The sequence below is a fragment of the Cupressus sempervirens genome, chromosome 3 (genome assembly GCF_028749045.1).
Source record: "Cupressus sempervirens isolate cs-2001-9-10 chromosome 3, ASM2874904v1, whole genome shotgun sequence".
Classification (NCBI taxonomy): domain Eukaryota; kingdom Viridiplantae; phylum Streptophyta; class Pinopsida; order Cupressales; family Cupressaceae; genus Cupressus; species Cupressus sempervirens.
In genome coordinates this window covers 465813737-465830824 of record NC_143120.1, presented here as the reverse complement: position 1 = coordinate 465830824, position 17088 = coordinate 465813737, and positions in this window count along the sequence as shown.

Here is a 17088-nt window from a genome sequence, read left to right as displayed (position 1 = left end):
GGGGTTCAAGCCCCGCCACTGGCTTTTTATAGCCAATTTTCGGTGCTCATACAACAAAGAAAACTAGCACCCAAATATAGTTAATCACCATGCTTTGGTGCAACGGTCACACGGGATTTTCGGAACGAAAGGGTCGTCATCCACCCAAGATCTGAGATCACTGCCACACATCACACTAGGAGGGTGCCACATGGCATGATACCATTGACTATCGATGATGATGTGTATGCTGACATCATCATTATGACATTTTGCCTCCAAAATTCAAACAAACATAACTTTCACATATGAAGTCCATTTTTGACGAAACAAACATTGTCGAAAAGCTTGTGACAAGATCTTCATTTTGAAATCCATTGTTGACCACTTTTGAGATGGTCTAATTTTGCCCTTTATCTAGCCCTCTAGTCCACTTGTTGACTAGAACTTTGATTGAGCGTAACTTTTGCATTTGGACTCCATTTTTTTCTATTCAAATTGCATTGGAATCAGGATGTGGAGATCTTTTTGATGGTGCTAACTTTGGAGAGAAATAAGACACTTCAATTTTCACTAAAAATATCCACTAGATCAATTTGTACAGAACTTGGTCATCTTGCTAAGAACTGTATGATGAACATGTCACTCAAGAATTGGATGACTCAAGCATTTCCAGTTGATCTCCCACCAAGAGAACTAGAACTAGGATTCTAAAGTAGATATCTTACATCAGTTCTAGTTAGCTAGAAGGAAAGATCCATATCAACATTCAAGATACAAAGGGATCACCAAGTGTTCAAGAAAATATTATTCATTACCAAGTGAGGTCGAGTTGCAGACCTTTTCGAGCGAAGTTGGGTTGTAAGACCTATTGAGCAAGGTTGGGAGTTACTAAAGTTATTGTGTGGAAATCGAGTTGTGAAGGTTCCTACCGAGAATTTAATGCAAGCCAAGTGGAAGACAATCTATCATCAACTAGAGTGATCGTACCATGCATTTATGACGATAAAGGGAAAAATTGAAGTCATTTATTACCGTTAATTTTCAAGAGCTATCTATGTAGAGCGATTTTAGTACATCTGAGAAATCTATGCAAATTAATGTTGAGGATTTTTGTGTCTTTGTAAACCCTACTGAGTGATGGCATCCACCAACAACAAATCAAAGAAAGTATTTGAGATGTTGGTTTGAGGCATGGAATGGAAAGCACCAAACTTCAAACTTAGTCCGACAGTTGTAGAAACCCTAGATCCAATTGGAGCACAATCATAGATTCCATCCAAGGTACTATTGATTAACAATATTTGCATGCATTTTTTATGTTCTATCTAAGATACAGGAACTCTAGAAATGGATGAATCTTTCAAAGAATTGTGTGTGAATGGTGTGTTAAAACTAGATCATCAACACCTTGAACTGAAGGGTTTGACTCACATTCCACACATGCCATGAGATTTTTAGATTAAGTGGATGAGATCTATTCTCAGTCATGTGTATAATGGATAGTTGTGGTTGGAACAACCTACTTTGATAATGAATAAAATGATCCATTGGATCATATGACTTCCAATGTTGGCAAGGCCAAATCCACCAAAACCCTAAGTCAGGTAGAACTGGAGAAGAAAACCCTTGCCGAGTGGGAAGATCAGCTGTGTCATAGATATGGAGTTGAAATTTGGGATACATGTGATTGCACATAAGATATATAGTTTGAGTTGTTTGAACTGTGTATCCTGTGAAGTAGTGGATCTCGCATTCAAAGTGGTCAAGAACAACATGTCATTTGACCTAGCTGAGTTGATGTTGAATCAATTCAACAAGAATACAGAGAGCATAAGAACTTCAAAGAACAACCCTTGTAAGTTTGGTTCACTCTTAACTTGTCTATTTTTCTATGTGCAAAAGTTCTTCCTATCAAAAGGTACAATTGTATGGAGGAAAGATGTACCTATTCTTTACCAAATCAATGAGTATATAACTGAAATGGGAGAAAACTATGTTGGTATAATGGATAAATTTTTTGATGCATTTAAGGACAAGATGAATAACAAATTCAGAATCCCTAAGAAACTAGTAGAAGACTATAAAGATGATATTTTTTTCATGGTTGATAGTGATAAAGTGTATATACAAGAAATAAGACCAAGAATTGTATGGGTCAAGCCTCTAGCTTATGAGGTTAACATTTATGAAACCAAGGATATTATTGAAGCATTGTTAAATGAACCTGTTGAGCTACATATTTTGGCACATATGATGAACCAAAGCAAGAATAGAACTTGAAATAAAACTCCCTCAAGCGGTCAACAATGGAAAGAAGAGAATAGAAAAATTGAAAACCAACACCACTCTCTTGTTGACATAAAGAAAAGGTGATGAGATTGAAGAAGATGAAGCAGAAGATGAAGAGAAGTAAGAAGAAGAAGAGCCTATAAAGAAGAAAGGTAAGGTTATTATATCCAAACCTACCAAGACATTTACTGTAGTGTTCACAAGGAGGGCATCTAGGAAGAAACGAGGAGATGTAATCTTCAAAAGGCCACCACCCTCATTCCAAGAAAAGTTGAAGGAAATTGACACTGGAGCCGGTATGGAAAATTTCAAATCACTAAGGTATGAGTCAAGAATTGCAAAGGAGAACAATCAAATTGAAGACATGGTTTGTCTAAGATGGGAAAATGGAAATATTCTCCAGACCAGCTTGTACAATAGATTCTGAGTGATTTAATGGAGAAAGTTAAGCCAAGATGGGAACATGCTTTGAAAACTGCAAAAGACATATATGAGTAGACCCTGAGGCAACTCATGTTGAGCTTGAATGACAAGGAAGTAAAAGAATCTATCAAGAAAAATGAAGAGAAACTTACCTTGAAGTTCAACACTTGCTTGATATTAATAAATGACATTGAAGATGTGGTAAGGAATGCCAACAATGCATGGAAAAATATTTTCAATCTTCATAAGCAAAGTGATTTTTTTGTTGATGTCAGTGAAAAGGATGAAGATGATGTTGAACATGAAAAGGAAGAGGAAATTAATAATGAAGAGGTAACACATTATGACAATATTGATGATGAGGAACAGGAATAGGAACCTACGGAGGAAGATCTCCTTGAGGTTCATAGCACAAAGGAGACCGACCCTAAGAAGATTGTAGTAGCAGCCATAGTCTCACTTCCTCATTCTCTAAGTGAAGCATTAAAGACATCAAGCTCAGAGAAAGCTACTGCAAAACTGGTTGTGTCAAACATTGCAAGTTCAAGCACTCAATCAATATTTGCACTTGTTCAGCTCAATACTTCACTAATAGAAGTTTCAAGCACTTCATCTATCGAGCAATCTATTGGAAATATTATGATAGGCTAAGTTACTAAGAGGGGAGGGGTGAATTAGTAACTTATAAAACTTAATCCTTAATTGGAAATTAATCCTTCATGTGAATTTTGATCTAATCACATGCATGAGAAATTGAAAACATTAAAGCATACATAATACTTTTGACACACAATTTGGTGACCCAAAAACATTCCAAATAGAAAGTAAAACTGGAGTAGGAATGATACCCACAAGCTTTAGTACTACAATATAAAGTTGGCTTGTTAAGGCTTACAATGATCACTTTTGATGATCTGCCCTATTAAGAGCAATAAGGACTACTAGGTCCACCTTGCAAAAGGATTTACAAACATACAATAAAGTATGCACTTGGTAAAGAGATTTACACAAGACTGTTAGGTCTACCTTGTTAAAGGATTTGACTGATCCACCTATTAGGATGAAGTAGTGGCTAATCTCTGATCTACAACTTGGTTTACTAAATGAGATTCCTCTGAGTGTAAAAATCACCTTGTTGTGATAGATAAATATTTGTTGCTCCTTATATTGTTGTAGCCTTTTTAATTTTCTCTTCTGCTCTTCTCTATTATTACATTACTTCCATGCCATTCTATTTCATTCATTGGATGTGACACAATACATTACATATATACCAATCTAATTTACAAATCATAAAGTTAGCCACAATACAAGTTTACACAAGAGTCACAAAGTCGGCCAAAGTGTAGAAACTCGAGTTTTGAAGACTAACTCAGTGAGGTTCTAATACTTGGCATCCACTATCAATGCTCAACATCATCATGCGCTCATTAGAAGTAGAAGCTCGGTCCATACTGATCACTTCCAAGTAGTCTTGAACTTGGTCTACACTGGTGACTTGACGAATACTGTGAAACTCAAAATATAAACTAAATCATTTGATTTACACTACATAGCTCAATCAATGCTATCACTACGAGATCGGTATAAATTGAGTCACTTGGTTAACACTGAGTAGCTCAGTTGACACTAGACTTGCATCACATTAACTGTGAACTCAATAAGAACTACACAACTCAGTTTGCACTAGTAAACTCGACATACACTAAGATGCTTGATTTACACAGCTAATCATCACCATAGTAGTAACTATTCGACACAAACTAAAATTTGTCCAAAGGACTCGGTAGCAATTAAAATGCTTGGTTAACACTGTTAACTATATGATATGCTCAGTAGATACTTACAATCTGAATAAGTTTATGTCACTAATAACAAACATGACTGGAATGTCAACACTATCAGTACTTCCTCCTCCATTAGTTTTGGTCACACAAGGTATTTCTTCAATAAGTGAAGTATCTACTTTTTCTACCAATCCTACTATTTCTACTATTGTTTCTATCCTAAGCATGCAAATAATGAGTACAAGGACAGTTGAGACCAAGCCTCAACTGAGTATAATTTTTTTGATCAAAGGCAAAGATAGGGAAGAAGAAATTGATCTTGATGAGGAGATAGTTATCCTGAATTGGGATATCTCCAATCTTAACCCTAATCAAATGCACATTATAGGAGAGCTACTTCAGAAGAAAACTAAGAAGAAGACGCTTAGAGATGAAAGGAATAAAGAATTCCAAGTGCTTGAATATGCTAAGAACATTCTTGCAGAGGCACTCAGCATAGAGGTTGATACTTCTCAACCAATTTTGGCTTAGTTAGCAGAAGTAGTCCAGAAATTCAATGAAGATTTCAATGGACAAGAGAAATTATTGAAAGAACCAAGAAGAAATTTGAGAATAAAGTTTTGGAGCTAATAGCACAAAAGATTGCAATTCATCAAGTATACTTGTCTACTATTCTAGGCTCTTTGGAAAACTCTTCCATCAACGTAACTTCTTTATTCAGAAAACTTTATGACACTTCCAATTTCACCAAATAAATTAAAGATAAACTTTTAAAGATTGATGAAGATCTAAAGGCAAGTGCACATCAGTTGCAAATTGACCTGAGTTATAGCTCTAACCACTATACAAAGATCATATTTTTAACTGTTATGCAGGCATAATTGATAAGAGAAGAAGCCAGGGTAAGAGTTGCACTTGTAGAAATACAAGGCATGATTCTCCCAAACATGGATGCATTGTAGAAACATATTGCACATACTAAAACCCTCATCCATGATAATAACTTCTCTATTGCACACCACATGATAGAACTGTCAACAGATGTTCAAATTGCATTGCACACAAGCAAGGTGTTGTAAGAAAATTGGGACAAGACAATGGCACTGATTCTAAACGTACATTCTAATTTCTTGTCACATTTTGGTATTATAGTATAGTATACACCTTTGGCAGTTATGTCAAAAATGAGGAGAAGATATATATAGCATATGTAAAGGAGGAGAAGATGCAAATGTATATAGCATGTAAAGCATACTGTATAAAGGGGAGAAGATGAGAAGATGAATATTGAATATATATGTATGGGGGAGTAGCATCATATTATATATATGTATAGATATTCAGAGAAACATCTCTTACAAAAGCAATTTTGAAAATATCGAAAAAAAACCACTTTACTGAGTTGAAGACAAAGAATGAAGAATAAAAATTGTTTTGAACTTTTTGAGAATTCAATTTTGATTGATAAGTGTTTTTTTCACTAATGCCAAAGGGGGAGATTGTTGACATTACAATCAAGTTTGTTATTAATGACATGCACTTATTCAGATAGTAAGTATCTACTAAGCATATTGTATAGTTAACAGTGTTAACCAAGCATTTAAGGCTTTACTGAGTTCTACAGTTGCTATTGAGTTCAAGCAACAATATTCTATTTGTGCCAAGCAATTTCTACTAGGTTGGTGATTATCAGTGTAAACTGAGCTTCATAAGGTTTATTGATTTTATCAGTGCAAAATGAGTTGTGCATTGGTTACCAAGTTCACAGTTTCAATGATGTAAATCCAATGTTAACTAAGCCACTCAGTGTTAACCAAGTGATTCAGTTTATATGTCAAGTTCTACAGTATTCACCGAGTTACCAATGTAGACCGAGTTTAGACAACTTGGAAGTGATTAGTATGGACCCAGCTTCTACATATACCGAGTGCATGATGATGTCGAGCATTGACAGTATATGTTGAGTATCAGAGCCTCATCGAGCTAGTCTTTAGAACCTAAGTTCTTGCAGTTGGGTTGACTTTGTGTATTTTGTGTAAACTTGTATTGTAGCCAACTTTGTTGAATTTTAATTTGGATTGGTATATATGTAATTTATTGTATCACATCCAAATATATATTAAATGAGTATAATGAAAATTTGAAGTAAAAGGCTATAGTAGTATAATGAGCAGCAAAAATTTATCTATCACAACAAGGTGATCATTACATACAAAGGAATCTCATTCAGCAAACCAAGTTGTAGGTCAGAGATCAGCCATTCTTTCATCCTAACAGGTGGATCAGTTAAATCCTTTTACAAGGTAGACTTAATAGTCTTTTGTAAATCTCTTCATCAAGTGCATACTTTATTGTATGTTTGTAAATCCTTTTGCAAGGTGGACCTAGAAGTCCTTATTGCTCCTAACAGGGCAGATCATCAAAAGCAATCATTGTAAGCCTTAAAAGGGCAACTTTATACAACAGTACTAAATCTTGTGGGTATCATCCCCACCCCAGTTTTACTTTCTATTTGGAAGGTTTTTAGGTCACCATATTGTGTGTCAAAGTGTTATGAATGTTTAATTCTTTCATTTTCTTATGCATGAAATTAGATCAAAATTCACATGAAGGATTAATTGGTAAATAAAGATTAAGTTTTAACGGTTACTGATTCACCCCTCCCCTCTTAGTAACTTAGCCTATCATATATATTTCCAAAGATTTCCTACCACATATATTGATACCTTGGACAAAGTCTTCGAAGAAGCAATTACCTTCACTAAATAGGCCAATCCCAATGGGGGTGGATTGATGGTCTCAACTCAAACTAGTATGATAGTACCAACGTATCCTATTGGAGTGTAAGTAATACCTAGTCAATTCATTCCACTGACTCCAATTCCATTATAATAGGCACCAGTTGCACTAGCTCTAGCTATAACATACCCAGGATATGAACCTCCAAAAGTTTTTTTCTTTGAACAAAAGGTAGCAACATCCACTACTAGTGTGCAAAATTGGCTATTGGGGGATAATCCATAGTTTTTTCAGTTTTGATCAGTTTCCACTCACATTTTTGTTAGTCTGAGTCCTAATTGAGTCTTATTTTGGTCTTTTCAACATCAATGGACTAATTTTTTCTTCTTTTGTGAAGATAAGATGGTATCATAATCATCTTCCACAACAGATAAAATGGCACCTACACCTGTTGCATTCAAATACAAAGGAGCTCCCAAGAAACCTGGATTCCAAGATGGGCACACATAGATCTAGGACACAAACTCGGTAACATTGACTAGAATGCATTTTTGACAATATGCAACAAACCAAAGGAGAGGTCAACAATGATATCATCTTTGATTTAGAGTGGGTTGGTGAAAGTTGCATCACACCCTACATCAGTTAAATCCTTCAAACTGATCATGACACTGGCAAAACACTATGTGACAGAGGAGAAGGTCTTGAAGAGTGTTACAAGAGAAATAGTCCTAGACATTCGACCATGCACCATAGAGAAAGTATTCCATCTCATGAGGGTAGACCAATACCTCTAAATATCGTATGATGGAGAAGATAGGTGGTACAAAGAAATTAATAAATAGGCAAAGGAATTAGTGCAAACCTCATTCTTGATTGACAGGACACCTTTGGTTCGAAGAGTAGGAAAAGTGGACATGACCTAAGGGTACATGAAGGACAACATCAAGAATTTGATAGTTTTCCTTAGCAGAGTAATGGGCCTCCCTCCAATAGACCACCTACAAACATGGATGGTTCACTTCATTAAGACCATAAGGACCACAAAGATTCCTATTGATTGGGCTGCCATCCTAAGTGACAACTTGGATGAGTGGATAGTCTCAGTCAAGACACACCCTCGCTTCTATATAACATCATACATGGTGTATCTGCTAGCAGCTAGAACCACTGACTACCCAAGGCTATATAGGAAGGGAAGCATGCAAGATGCAAATGTTTGGCCCTATGTCAATTACCCACAACTGGTCAAGAAGAAGCTCCCACTATAAAGTGTGGAATATAGGGTAGTCAATAATGGATTCATTTTTTCCATCATTAGGTTTATAGAGGGAGATTATGCTAAATGAATGTTAGTAGAGGAAGCAACAAGAATAAATGACGTAGGAGCCTAGTACACTTAGTTTAAGACATTCACATATCTTAAGGTAGCTGGTACTCTTTTGTGTCCCAAAATACTCCCAAGGTACCCCTTAGATCTACTAATGCTTTTGGAGATAGCCTGCCAACTCACTTTTTCATAAGATAGAGTGAGGAAACAACACAAGAAGACCTAGGTTTGGCCAATCACCATCATGGTATTTGAGGTAAAGAAAAAATTGGATATTTCTACCTTTGATACATAGTGGAATTAGTATCCCCTAGAAGACTATCAAGCTCCTCACCAAAATTTTGATAATATTGGGATAGTTCAACACCTTGTGTGGAAATAGTTTGTCCATGAAGAAGCTCTAGAAGATCACAGGATGAATGCAATAGATTACTATGATGTTCACATTAGGGAATATTATAGGATGAGTCTATATCTAGCACAAAATATGCTTAAAATAAAGATTCTCCTAAAGGCCATAGAAATGAATGTCCCAGAAGTTATGAATCCTTTGTATAATAGAGATAAAATCTATAATAGGCCAATTATGAATACAAAAATAGAGAGTAAGGAGAATTATGACTTTGATCATCAGGCCAGACATGTGGTAGAGCTTACCATGGAATGGATCTGCAAGAAATTTTGAATGGATCCAGTTCCCCAAGCCATACCTTTACAAGCTATGTCCAAGCCTCAGAAAGGTAAAGGTGTCAAGGTCACCATACCAACCCACCCCACTAAATCTCCATTAAGGCCACAAAGGGTGCATCAAAATGAGAGGGAGGTTGAGTATTTTGAGGCAGACAAAGGTAAAGGTAAAAGGAAAAGGGCAGCCCCTAGGGCAAGGAAACAAGTGGCGAAAGCCCAAACAACACAAGCCTAGGAAGAGCTAGAGCGAGGTGACTAGCCTCAAGTTGAGCAAGAGCAACAACAAGAGCCATAGCCAAATTAATAAGAGGAGGAAGTGCCAAAGGAACAAGGGGTACCACCACTAAGAACTTTAGAGGAAGAAGCTTCCCCTCAGAGCCAAAGAGAGCTAGAACAGAAACAACAGTGGTAGGTGTTCGAAGGAGGAGATTGAAAAAGAAAAGTACTCCCTCCCTACAAGTTTCAGAGACCATCCCTAAAGTAGAGGAAGAGGAAGAAGTTGAACAAATAGAATTTGTCCCCTTAAGTCAAAGAACTCGCTTAGCCAAGGTAGTAGAGGGAGAGCAAGAGAAGCTCTACTCAAACACCTCCATCTACTCCAAGGGATCCTATCCAAGTAGAAACTTTAGACAATGAACAACAAAAGTGGATAGTTGAGATGGAGAGAAAAGAAGCTGATGTGTTTGACCTCTTGAATTTCAACTTCATGCCAATGGGCACCCAAATGGTGGGTGAAAAGATAAGAGATACCCCAACAAATGAGCCATTAGGAGAGGATTGGAATCAATTTCCTCCTTTATGTGAGGGAGCTCTTGGCATTTCATCAACACCACCACATGATTTGACCACCATCATTGATAAAGGGTCATTAGCTCCACCTCCTCTAGCAATACAAGTGGACCCAGAAATTTAGGAAATAGAGGGAGGAGAATATCAATGGCTTCATGCTGATGAAGTATTTGAAGAGGGGAAAATAGAGGAAGAAACTCAACAAACTCTACTAAAGGCTAGATCCCTAGCCCAACAAAGCACAAAAACTACTTCTAAAGATCTTCCTCAACATGAGAAGAAACTAGAGAGGAGTAATAAGGGAAAGAAGCCTGCTTCAAAACCAACTTCTTCAGCCAAATACATGTCACAAATGGGGACCACACCATCTTGGCTGAAGAAGCAAGTCATTTTTTGACAAAAGAAGCAAATGGAGCTAACAAAAGAGGAAGGAATGAAGCAATTGGTAAAAGCAATAAAGAAGCCTAAGTGACCTAAGGGTGATGCTAGAACACTTGCCTTCATTATGAAGAATCAAGATTAGGACCTTCTAGCTCATACAACCATTCCTCCTCCTCATGTTGACACTAAAGAACTGACTCCTAAGGATTATTAAATGAAGGAGATTATATTGGGAAAGCCCATAGTGGACACAACTAAAGTTTTGATCACTATAGGCTAGAAGGAGGTGTTCAAACACATGCAACAGGATGAGTCACAATTTATAACATTACAGAAGGAAAATAAGGTACTAAGAGGCTATTTGAATGAACTGGTGGGACCAATTGATCTAGAAAATTTGGAGGTCACTCTTGGCAATGCATTGGAGAGGAAGCAAGAAGGGCCACAAATGAACTCATTTTTGGAAGTGTGTCAACAATGGTGTAATAGTGTAGATAATATAAGGCAATTTGAACATGTTGCACAACATCTAATCAAATGTTGACAAGTTTTTTTCCATTGTAAAGAAAGATTTTGGGTTAATGGATGAAGTGTATACCTGGGCAAATGATTTATAAGAACTCAAATCGATAAAGGGTCAAAGGTACCGGATGCTAATGGAAGTATACTCTACAAAGGAGCTAGATAAGCTCGATGATTGAATAGAGAATATATCCTTAGGGAATAAAGTAATGAAGGGATTACATGAGGGAATCTAACAGATAAAAGATAAGAGCAATTTTTGGAGGTAGAAAGGTACTATAACATTGCTAGCCTTGAGATTTTTGAAGGTAAGTCAAATACCAAGATTTTTTGATGTAATCAGTAGTTCAAAAATTTAGAGAAATATTCAAAGATGCTTCATTAGAAGATGATGTAAGACAAGCATTCAAAACCAAAGATACATTATTGGAACTGGACACCAAGCTTGAGGATTTTGCAAAAATGAGGATAGAAGTAAGTAACTAAAATAAAATAGTAAAGAATATGTATGTTGTGTTAGATTCTCTAGAAGGTAGTGAAGTGGTGGAGATAATAATGAAATTCAAGAATAAATATCTAGACATTGTTTTGGTATAAAGGGGAAGAAAACTCAGATGCTGGAAATTCAATTTTGACACTTAAAAGATTTTCTGGTTTTTTGGATCTTGTCACCAAGGTGCACAGGCACATTTTTCTAGGATTGTGTCGAAAATTTAGAAGAAGAATTAGTGCACTTATAGTTAACTACCAGTGGCTATTTTAGAGTATTCTGTGCATCAAAAACATATTTTGACGGTAGTTCAACTCCCATAAATGTCTAAAGAAGGTCGAGCTTCCAAAGACTTCTAGATCATTTTATAGCTTTTTATCTTCTTATATTCCTATTCTATCATTCTTTTATGTCATGTTAAGGCTCATGTACCCATTAATAGATATAAACAAGGGTGGAGACCTACTTAACACCATTTAGAGAGCCAGTTTGTACATAATTAGATTTGTTTTATTAGTTTCTAGCATAAGTTTACATTTGAAGAGCTCTCTCTCCTAACACAAAAGGAGGAGATTATTTCTTATAAATATAGGGATGTAATATGTACTCCAAGCCGTTATTTTTATGTAATAATATATGGTATTGGTTCCCTCATTCTAAGTGTAGTTATTCTTATCAGAGTGTGTTATTTTTGTGAATGCATGTTCATGAATAATAATGAAGGCAATAGTTATATTGTGTTGTTATGATTGTGCAATCTTTTAGTTATGGTGTTTTCCTTGTGTTAATAAATTCTATTTTTTTGATGAATTGGAGAAAGGATCATCTTTGTTCTTGCATTAAAAAAATCGTGTGTGAGTACACTTTTTCATGGCCTTGTGATTTGATGAAGTGTGAAATATATTTTGGTTTTTATTAAAGTTCCCATCGATGATTGTATCAATGGATTTGAGGAAGTGTTGCTCCTAATTTCATTAGTTTCCTACCAAATCCTTTTGATAATTTAATTCATAGACATTTTGTTACTTTGACTTATCTTCATTAAGAATTTCCCTTTTAGTTGTTTGCTTCAATCTCTCGTTACTCTATCTTTGTATTTTCTTTTCAAATACTTGGTTAAAATAGGAATTCATATAGTTGCATTGATAGACTACATTCATCATAAAATAGTAAATACAAAAATATCTCTTTTCTATTTATGTTTCAAACAACAACAGATTATGTAGATTGGTTAGAACTAGGAATGGTCTTCTCATGAACATACACATTTATATTCAATTGAGTTACCCAACAGGTTGAAAAACACCCACCCAAAGCCTTGGAGTTGGTCATTGATCAAATTTTCAAGAGAGGAATTTGAAAGGATCTCTTTCATTCAGTATCATGAAAAATGATATCTCAACAGTTGCCTTGCAACAAAGAATGAAAGAATGTGATGGTGGTAGAAATAGGAAACACTATGAGCAGGGGGGGGGGGGGGGGGGGGGGGGGGTTGAATAAGTATTTCACAAATTTTTTCCCAAATATGGATATCTTTAACAATCTTAAAATAGATATGTGATTGAACTAAAAAGTAAATATAGAAGTAACACAATACAACTCATAACACCATTATTTTTTAACTAGGGAAACCCTAGCCAATGGGGATGGTACCTTGTTAGGAGTTTATTACATTTGTCTAGTGTCTTTGTCCTTGTTAGAAGCCTCAACCTTGTTAGGAGTTAGTATTATAATTACAAAAGGTATGCAAGATGATTTCACTACCAAAACATGCAATTGCAATGATATCATATCTTCAATATCTCATTTGTCCTTTGTAGATCTATGTACACAACTTCACATAAATTTTCCTTTCACTACTCTAACATAAAGTTTGTATGATATATAAACTACATTTCAATGTCAAAATACATCACACAACTTCTCATATACTGATCTTTCCTTTACACCCTTATATTTTGTCATGTTGGCCTTCATGTCTCCACACATGTCCCAAAACACAAAATTGACTTTTTCTAAGTTAGAGTTAACATCTAGGATTTTGTCCCTAATTAGTTAAGTAAGTATTTTGGTAAACCATAATAATTCCTTTACACAATTGATCATTTCCTTGCATCTACTCTATTATGACTATACATGACAACAACTGATAAATTATTAATAACTATGTTTGTACAACTCATTATGACATGCACTCTAACATATAGTATCATCATACCTTGTTCTATCTTCCCTCAAGTACGCATATACCTATTCATTCTCTGTGAGCTTTTCAAACCAAAAAGGTGTCTCTGTTGAGAGTTAGTCTTCACAAGACTTAGATATTTTCTTAAGTCTTTAAACCAAAACTTTGTCTTCATAGCTTTCAGACTTAATATAGATGATATGTTTCCATAAATGACAACCTTAATGTATTTCCATATTCACCTCTTAGCCAAATTTCCAAAAAAGTCCCTCTTTGGCATTGATGGTAACATATGGGAAAATTGGCTAAGTCTCAAAATTACAAAATTATAAAATTGTGAAGTTCTTCACATGGCCATACAAAATTTTCAAAATATGGTTAATTTTATTATATACCATATTTTACATTATACATAATCCCCCTCATTCTATATGTTGCATTATACCTCCTCATACTTACATAAACTTTTCCATATAATACACTCCCCATTTGACAACAATGACAAAGGTGAGTCAAAAAACATATATATACAAGTCAAAAAAATTGTGGCAATGCAATGAAATCAACAAAACTACTCTTCAAACTGATTAAACCTTTATTTGATGCATCATATAGTGAATCTAATATTGTGATAAGTGTGCATAAGCCATAAGATGTTAATTATGTGTCTTGAAAGTCTAGATAAGTAAAATACTCATAAGATATTTTTGTCTTCAAACAATCATCAAGTTTCCTATGCACTAGATCTATCTTCAAGGATAAATGTTCTCTTAATAGAGAGAATCTTTATAGTGCATGCTCCTTGTTAGCCTCCGACACTCTTTGTTCATCATGAATCTTGCTTATTCTTTGCTCCAAGTCAATGAGTTGAGCATCTACATTAATCAATTGGCTAATCATACTTTTCAATTCATCTTCCTTGTTCTTGATCTGTGAGGTAAAGGTGTGCATGTATTCATGTGCCAAGGCACATTTCTCATATAAGTTTTTCTCTTCATGAACACATTTCCTTAACTCTTTGACTCTAGTATATAAATTTGTCAAATCATCCTTGACATTATAACATACCTTACTAAAAATATTTGCATCATGTTCAACTTGGGATTCAACAATTGCTACCTCTACCAATTTTTTTAAAATGATTATCAAATTCTTCTAATACTCTATTTTCTTTCTTGTGAGGATTACTTTCACTAGCTAAGTTGAAATTAGACTATGCATCTTACTAGTCATCTTCTCAAGAGTCTCTAGTGTACTCTTGGTGGCCTTTATTTTCTCAATGATTTTGCTAATAGAATATGTGGAAACTAAACCCAATTATTTTATATCAGTTACCTTTGTACTTGTAGAGTTTTCCATCATACTTGCTAAGAGCGAGTCTTTGGTGTGCTAGGAATCTATGTGCTTGATGTCTTTGTAGGTGTGACTAGCTTAATCTATAAATTATGATTATCTTCTTGGTCTTTGTTCTGTTCTTTCTCCTATCTCATTGATTTCTCCACCTCTTTTCCTTTTCCTCTATCGTCTCTCACTGTTTCAATTTTTTGTTCTATTCTTTCCTCTTTCTCTACCTTTGTGTGACTCATTTGTGGTACAAATTTTGATGTCTCTTGCACTATTATTCTCCAATTAATTTGTAGCTTAGGATCTAAATTCTTAAGAGTTTCAACCAATGTGGCTAAGTCCTCTAATTTCTCTCCTTCATCCCTTTTTTCTTCTTCTTCTTCTTCTTCTTTCTTCTCCTCTCCTTCTTTCTTTTCATCATCAAAACTAGTATAACCAACCAAGTTCTTAGTGGCCAAAATGTCAATAGTACTATCTTGATCCTGGAATGGATCCTCCATCTCATCAATAGTGTTATGTGTGCTATCAATGTTCATGGTGTCATCATCAATTGTTATATGTGGTGTCTCATCAATTGTTCCTTATGTTGTCTTGTTGGCTTTTGCTTCTTCCATTACAATATCTACATTTGATTTCACAATAGTGGGATCTTGGGTCTTTAATACTCCCCCTATCATTAGGTTGTCTTCCTCTTGACTAAGCTTAGGTGCATCCAAAATTATTTATCTTCTGAAGTCTCTATTGCTACCATAGGAGTCTCAATCTATGATATGCTAGGTGGTATTGCTTCATATCCAACATCTTCAATGTAGGCTCTTCTCATAGGCTCATTCAATATCTAATCAACAAGCATTTAAGTATCTTTAATTACTTCTTCTTTTTCAGCCCACAAGTCTTATGACTCTCATCTTATTGTGCACAAGTGGATTGTGGATTGAGTCTATGCATTATTATTTCCATTTGTGTAGTATTCTTCACATCATAAACTTTCTTATGACCTCATCTCTTAAATTTTCTTCTTCTTTATTAGTTCTCAATCTTGCGTCATTTAATCTTTCATATAACTCCTTAGGTAGCTCTCATTGAATTGAAAGTAGGGGTTTCTTGAATTTTATCATATACTAAATAACTGTTACATCCAAATTCCTTTTCTCATATATTTGATATATGTCATAATATTGTTGAGCTTCTTAAGATTACCTTCATTTAAGATAGAATCATTTGGATTCTCAATTTTTGGCTTCCAACTTTCTTTCTTCTTGTTGCTTCCTTCTCCTTCCTCTTGCTTTTGTGATTGTTGTGGTTGATGATGAATTTGGGATTCAGATGGAGCAACTTGCCCTCTCATTTTCCTCCCTTCGTAGGTTGTTATATACTTTTTTCTTTTTCTTGGTCTTGTAGCCATTTCTTTCATCCTTTTGGGTTTTTGTGCTTCTACTTATTCTTTCTTAACTTTAACTAATTTGGATGTTCTTCTTGTGTTTGCAGGTGCAAATGATTGAACTTTTACTATACTAAAATGTTCTTCTTCCATAGGTTGATTCAATATAATTATTGGCATTTATGGTGGTAAAACACATGGTGGTGCAGGTATTGCAGTACTTGTTCCTCCAACTGTCAGGGCTAGGGAAACTAAGATAGCCTTCTGACAATTTTTTTGCATCTCAGATATAGTTTTCTTAACATTAGAAAACTCCTAGGGTATCATCTCAAATTATTTCAAAATATTCCTCATTTCATTGTCTTGTCTCTTCCTCACAGACTTTTCAAGCTTAATATGATAGGCCATCTTCATGTTTTCTTTGCAGGTGTCAAATCTAGGACTCTCAAGATCTAAATCTGCATTTAGAATCCTTTGTGCATATGCCTCAATTATTTCCTTGGTGACCTAATAGCCAAGCAGATCCACATATATCACTCTAGGAGTGAATTCCTCTACATAGGTGAAATCAGTGTCGAACATGAAACATAATTCATCATTATACCTCTCAACTATGGATTTAGGAATTCTTGACCTCTGCTTCTGACTGAAATATTTGCACTATAAGTGTTGTGTTGTTATCAACTTTTTCCATTGGGTGCCTCCTATAAAAATTTGTGATCTTCTCCATAGCACATTTCTCACTTGTCCAATTAGTTA